We start from the raw sequence: 6986 nt of genomic DNA on the forward strand, positions 1-6986 counted from the left end.
AACATCTGCCCTGACCCCTGTGATCTGGAACTCTGCCCTTGATCAGATGTTGAATTCAAAAATTGCATTTCATTCATATTTGAAGGCAACAACTATCTCTGATAGCCCAGTAGATTCAAAGAAAGCTGGAGTGCTACCCCTGTCCCTCAGAAAAGAACATGGCCAACCTGCCCCCTTGGAGAAAGTCTTCAACAGATTAAAAACCTGCAACTACCTACCTTGACTATGTGCTGCATTCGTCTTGGATAAGAATGAAGACTTTTGCCTTTTAGATCCTGGTTGAATTTGAAGACGTATATAATTATTTTCAGGCTACAGCTACAGAAAGTCTGTCTTGTGACTGTTGTGTAAAATAAACGTAATCCTCCACAGATTCATATTAATTCTAAAAAAAAAAGCTGTGCCTTAACAATAGGGCATTATATATTAATCGGGAAAATAAAACTTATTATTAATAGATGGGGAAAATAGGAAACTTTTGCCATTAAAAGCTTAGTTTTAATGGCAAATCTAATATTAAAAACAACAGATCAGGGGTCCCAGGTAGGGAGAAAGGGGTTGAAAAGTGATAAAGTGGGCTGATTTACAGGCTACAATGATTGTAAATGCCTAGGTTTACTTGTGTGGCCACATGGTAGAGGAAAATGGCAAGAGCAGTGCGCAGAGGGCAGGATGGGTCCACGAGTGAGAGACTGCATGAGAGAGTAATTGGGCTTAGGCTCTGTGCCTGCCTTTTTGAAGGTCTTTTTAATTACTCCACCCCTTAGTTAATGGCATGGGAGGGGTTCCAGCTGTTTGCTGTTTTGATTGGTTACCTCACCCATCAATCCCCCATGAGGGCCCAGTGATAAAGTCCTGAGGGAATATCCGGGGTTTCTCCTGGCTTCCAGAGGAAGTCTTCATTCTGAAAGGCAGAATCTTGGGGAGGGTCTTCCAGCAGCCATCTTGGGGGTTACTGATGTCCATGTGGACCCTCTGCCAGGTTCCAGATCCGCCTATTGATTCTCTTACTAGCCTGCTTCAGTTTTGCTTACTCAAGCTCCTGACCTGCTTCTCACCTGTACTATGAATGTAAGTGGTTCCCAATTTTAACCTCCACCAGGAGGTAAACCCTCCTCCCTGTTTTTGGAGTAGTTTGTATGTACCTCGCTTATAGCAGTCATTTTGATATATGCTGTCAGTAATGTAAACTTCTTAAGGACAGGGATTGCATCTTATTGATTTTGTTTCCACCTCAATCCCCAGCACATAGCCCAGTGTCTTGTACAAATAAGGTGCTTACTGGATGTTGAATTAAACTGACTAAAAGGTTACTACTCTACTAGCACTAGTATGTTTCAGGCCTTACTTGTGTAAGCTGGTTGTTTCCTATGTTTCTTCTACAAATATTTCAATTATGATTATCTCCCACTGCCCCCACTAAATCACTTAAAGGAGTTTTGCCTTCTTTCATTCAGATACTCCCCTATGACCACTTAGCTCTAGCAAATGTGATTGCCTCCATGAAATGAGTATCCCAAACTCTCTGCCCCTGGAAATACTTTGCCAAATTGAAATGTGAATTCTCTGAATAAATTGATCATGTCTGAAAAAAACAACAAACCAGAAAACTGCAAGTGCTGTAGGGGATGTGAAGAAAAGGAACACTCCTTCAGTGTTGGTGGGAATGCAGAATGATAAAGTCTTTGTGGAATCCAGTGTGGTGGTTTCTCAGGAAGCTAAATATAAAATGTTGTGTGCCCCAACAAAGAACTTCTGTTTGATCCAACAATCCCACTACTAAGAATGTATTCAGATGAACTGAATGCAAGGCTGTGAACTGACACTTGCACACCGATGTTCATAGCAGCATTATTCTCAACTGCTAAAAGATGTATAAAACCTAAGTGACCATCAATCAATAAATGGATAAACAAAATGTGGTATATACATAAGATAGAAAACTATTCAGCTGTAAGATGACATGAAGTCATGATGCAAATGACAACATGGATGAAACTTGAGGACTTCATGGTGAGTAAAATAAGACAGAAACAAAAGGACAAATAGTGTATAGTAGCACAGATATGAACTAATTATGATGAGTAAACCCATAGAGTTAAAATCTAGAATATAGTTTGCTGAGCGATAGAATGAGGGTTGAGGAACTGATGTTTAATATATGTAGAATATTTAAAAAGGTTATTTAAATCTGTGCAAATGGATAGAGTAGATGGTAGCACATTATAGTAAGTATAACTAATATTACAATTTATAAATAAAATTGTGCATGGAGGGTAGCCTAGGGACATAAATGCCATTGAAAGAAAGCTGTAGTATAACCTAGGGCCTTACGACAGAGTGAACTCAGTGGCGGATGATGACTATGGTTAAGAGTACAAATACAAGAATATTCTTTTATGAACTAGAACAAACACCTGTCATTCTTACAAGTTGCTCAATATATGGTGATACATGGGCATATACAACTAATGTAACTTATGTACTACAGGTTATGGTAATATTTTAATATTCTTGCATCAGGGACAAAGAAGGCACTATATCAATATGAGGGGCTAACAATAGGGGCATAAATGGGTATATGGCATTTTTCTTTTGGAATGATGACTCCTCAGATTGTTCATTACTCATGTATAAAAAAATCTACCGACTTTTTTTTTTTAAAGATTTATTTTTTTATTTATTTCTCTCCGCCCCCCTCTCCCCCCCAGTTGTCTGTTCTCTTTTGTCTATTTGCGTTTTCTTCTTTGTCCGCTTCTGTTGTCAGTGGCACGGGAATCTGTATTTCTTTTCTTGCGTCATCTTGTTTTGTCAGCTTTCTGTGTGTGCAGTGCCATTCCTGGGCAGGCTGAACTTTCTTTCGTGCTGGGTGGCTCTCCTTACGGGGCGCACTCCTTGTGCATGGGGCTCCCTTATGCAGGGACACCCCTGCGAGGCATGTGGAGCGCATGGGCCAGCTCCACTCAGGTCAAGGAGGCCCCGGGTTTGAACCGTGAACCTCCCATGTGGTAGATGGATGTCCTAACCACTGGGCCAAGTCCTCCGCCCCTACTTTTATTTGTTGATCTTTTATCTTGCCTGTTTGCTTAAATTATGTATTTTATTAGCTTTTTTGTAGTCTCTTTTTTGCATTTCCTATATATAGGATCATGTCATTTGTAAATGGTGTAAGTTTTACTTCTTCATTTCCAATTTGTATCTTTTATTTCTTTATCTTACCTGACTACTCTGGCTATAACTTCTAGCACAATGTTTAATCAATGCTTTCACTTTCAGTGCTGTTAATTCTCTATATTCTTTTTCTTATTCTTAATTTCATTTATTTCTGACCTAGTCTTTCCTTCATTTCCTTCGCTTGCTTTGTGTTTAGTTTCTTGTTGTTTATCTAGTTCTTCTAGGTGTGCATTTAGGTTTTTTATTTTAATTCTTTCTTCTTTTTTAATGTAGGCATTTAGGGGTATAAATTTCCCTCTTGCCACTGCTTTTGCTGCATCCCATAAGTTTCCTTATATTGCATTCTCATATGCATTAATACGGAGATATTTACTAAATTTTCTGCAATTTCTATTTTCATCCATGGACTTGAAGCAGGCTAGTGAGATCTGGAACCCGGCAGAGAGCCCATGTTAACATTAGTAACCCCCAGGGTGGCTGCTGGGAGATCCCCACTCCCAAGAGTCTGCTCTTCAGAACAGGCTTCCTCTGGAAGCCAGGAGAAGCCCTGGATATTCCCAAGGACTGTATCATTGGGTCCTCACTGGGGGATGGGGTGGGGGGGGGAGTAATCAATCAAAGCTACAAACAGTTAGATCCCCTCTCCTGCCATTAGCAAAGGGGTGCAATAATTAACGGTTCAAAAGGGAGGCCTGAATGCTCTCTCGTGCTCTGCTATCTTGCCTCTGGACCTGTTTCTACCCGCTATGCGCCACTCTTGCCATTTTTCCTCTGTCATGTGGCCACACGAGTAAAACCTGGGCATTTAAGAACCTATAATGGGGAATTGTAGTCTGTAAATCAGCCCTCTTTATCGCTTTTCATCCCCTTCCTCTCTACCTGGAACCCCTGCTTTGTTATTTTCTCCCATTTCTCTTCCTTCCCTACCCGAAAAAATCACTGGCCTAACTCATCTGATGTGCTGTTGAAATTCATTTCTGCAGTATAGCCAAGAATCTAGATAAAATCCAGAAAAAGATTAAGCGTATTAACCTCCAAATATCTGTCAAATTTCCATTTCTCCACCTGTTATTGATTTTTAGCTTCATTCCATTGATACGTTTATATCTTAAATATACCATGCCATTGCCATCTTGCCTACATGGTTCCTGATGAGAAATCCATACCTAATCTTATTGCAGTTATCAGATAAAGTGTTTTGTATAATTTTAATCCTTTTAAATATATTGAGACAGGTTTTTTGACTCATCATATGGTCTTTCCTGGACAATGATCCATGAACACTTGAGAAGAATATATAACCTGCTGTTTTGGCAGGCAGTGTTCTGTATTTATGTTAGGTCCAGTTCATCCATCAAATTTCTCATGTTCTCTATTTCCTTATTGATCTTATTTCCAAATGTTCTATTTGTAAGAGTCTTGTATTGAAGTCTCCAACTATTATTTCAGAGATGTCTGTATCTTCCTTTGCTTTTGCCAGTTTTTGCCTCATGTATTTTAGGGTACCCTGGTTAGGTGCATATTTATTTATGATTGCTATTTCTATGTGGTGCATTGCCCTTTTTATTAATATCTGATGCTCTTATTTGTCTTTTGTGTGTGTGTGCTGCCTTGGCACCCATCTACTTTGGTTGAGCCATTTTCCCAACACCGATCCTTGGCCAAATTAATAAGCAACTTTCCTTTCCATCCCTGGTGCATAAACACCCCCAGAACCCAAACCCGTGTTTATGGCCACCACCTATAGGAGTCCCCAGAGTAATGTGCAGGTCTTGAGCCATGTTGCTAGGGAGGATCAATGTGCGCAGAGAGGTGAGGGTGTGGTCAGCCATGTCTGTACCTGCACGTAAGCAGAAAGGAGCTGACATCCTGATAAGAAGAAACTCTTAGAAAATCCTCCTCAAAGAACTTCATGTCTGATAGCCCCTGCTCTGAGAACGGTGACCTAGTTAACTGCTTTAAATAAAGCTTGTGATGCCAGCTCCAGGCCTTGGCTTTGTCATCAGCTAGCCCTGGCCCACCTGGCTCCTCTTATCTTGTCTTTGTCTCTATGTGCCTTTCTACAGCTCCTGCCACCTCCCCTCAGGTCCTCAGTTCACCAGCGCAGGTCGCCAATCACCCCCCTCACACACCTCCCCCCAAATCCACAGGAGGTCCCAAATAATAAGCTCACCCTTCCCACCAACCTTGGACCCCCAGGCCCTTTTATCTTTTCACACCTGTTTGCATTAGACTAATCAATCCTTGACACTGCCCCCCCCTCCCCAACTCCTGCAGGAAATCAACTACCCTCCACCCCTGGACCACCGTGAAGGTGCCAGCAAGGGGTCCCTCTTGTTCTGCTCCTGTGCCCACCCCCCCCCCCATCTCTGGGACCTGTAAGTAACAAATGATCTTTTCTCCTGCCCTGTAGCCTTGTTTTCCCATTGCGCCACACCTGAGCTCCACCTGAGCCCCACCCAACCCCAAATTTAAAATCCAACTCACTTAAAACATTGTCTTTTGTGTTTCTTTTAGTCTTTCAGAAATGTGGCACATCTATTAAATTGCCTGTTTGATTAAATGGGACATATATTTTAAACATAGGAAAATAATCGACTTTTGGCTAGGATCCGAGCACTCATAAATAGTTCTCATTTGGAGGAGAGTCTGTCCCATGCTAGCTTATCATTGAAGGAAAAACCCCTCAAATGCTATTTGGGCCTAACTTTCTATGAAAGGAAAGAAGGAAGTGGTGCTCTCTCCAGAAAAGTCCTGTGCTCCCTTGGTGGCTGACTTTCTCCATAAGGACACCTGCTGGGGCCCCAGAAAAGAAGGGCTGCGCCCCATGCCCCCTGCAATCCCTTGGAGGATCCCTACTCCGACCACTGGGAATCTGGTCGCCTGCCTGCTAGGGTTCCTAGCCAAGACTCAGATCCAAGCTTGCTTAAGGAGAAAGGTTGGCAAAGGCAGCCGCCCTTGCGGAGGAAGGGGCAAGCGCTTCAACTTGTAACCTCCTTTCCCCCATTTAACAGGCTTCTGGAAACGCAGAAACAGCAAACTCCAGTCTAGACCAGAAATTCCCATCAGGAATTTATGTAAATAAAGGCAGTTACTGAAAAAAGGAAACGCAAACCACGCTTTGTGGGTATTTCTGGCTCCAGTAATACAGCCTTGAGTACAGAGGGCGCTCCGGTGAGCAGGTGCCTGCATCAGAAACCGCCTCGGCCTGCGGCCTCCCACTCCTGCTCGGAAGATGCCCGGTCCTGACCCGGCACGGAGGCCCCTACCTGCGACACTGCAGGTCCAGGTGCCCGGTTGTCTGAGCCCCGGGGAGCGCAGGGGAGGCGCAGGCGCAGACGCGGCCTCGAGGTTCAAATCTCGCTCTGTCCACACGCCCAGCTCGCGGGCACGTTTGACCCTCCTCCCACCAGCGCCCCTCATGTGGCCTGGCCGGGCCAGGTATCTTCCAGCCTTGTCCTCGGGGCTGTGTGCGCCCCGCTTTTGTTCACCTTGGCCCGAGGGCCTCCCCAAGGACGCCTGCTGCGCCCGCAGTCAAGATCGGGGGAAAAAAGGGAAGGAGAGAGGCGCACGGAGGGCAGTGGTGTTTCCCCAGTCCTGCCCAAACCCGCCCCTTTGACCCTCGATGCTTCGAGTTAACCTGCAGCATCTGTCCCGCCCCCCACCCGCTCCGGCTTCCCGCGAGGATTTGGTCCCCGCGCGTCCCGCTTCCCCGTGGCAAATCCCCACCCGGCGCGGCGCCCTCGGCCAGCGCGGCAGGTCCCTGTCCCTGCAATATCATTTAGGACAACTCCAAGTCCCGAAAATGGAGC

Source organism: Dasypus novemcinctus, chromosome Y (genome assembly GCF_030445035.2).
Source record: "Dasypus novemcinctus isolate mDasNov1 chromosome Y, mDasNov1.1.hap2, whole genome shotgun sequence".
Taxonomy (NCBI): domain Eukaryota; kingdom Metazoa; phylum Chordata; class Mammalia; order Cingulata; family Dasypodidae; genus Dasypus; species Dasypus novemcinctus.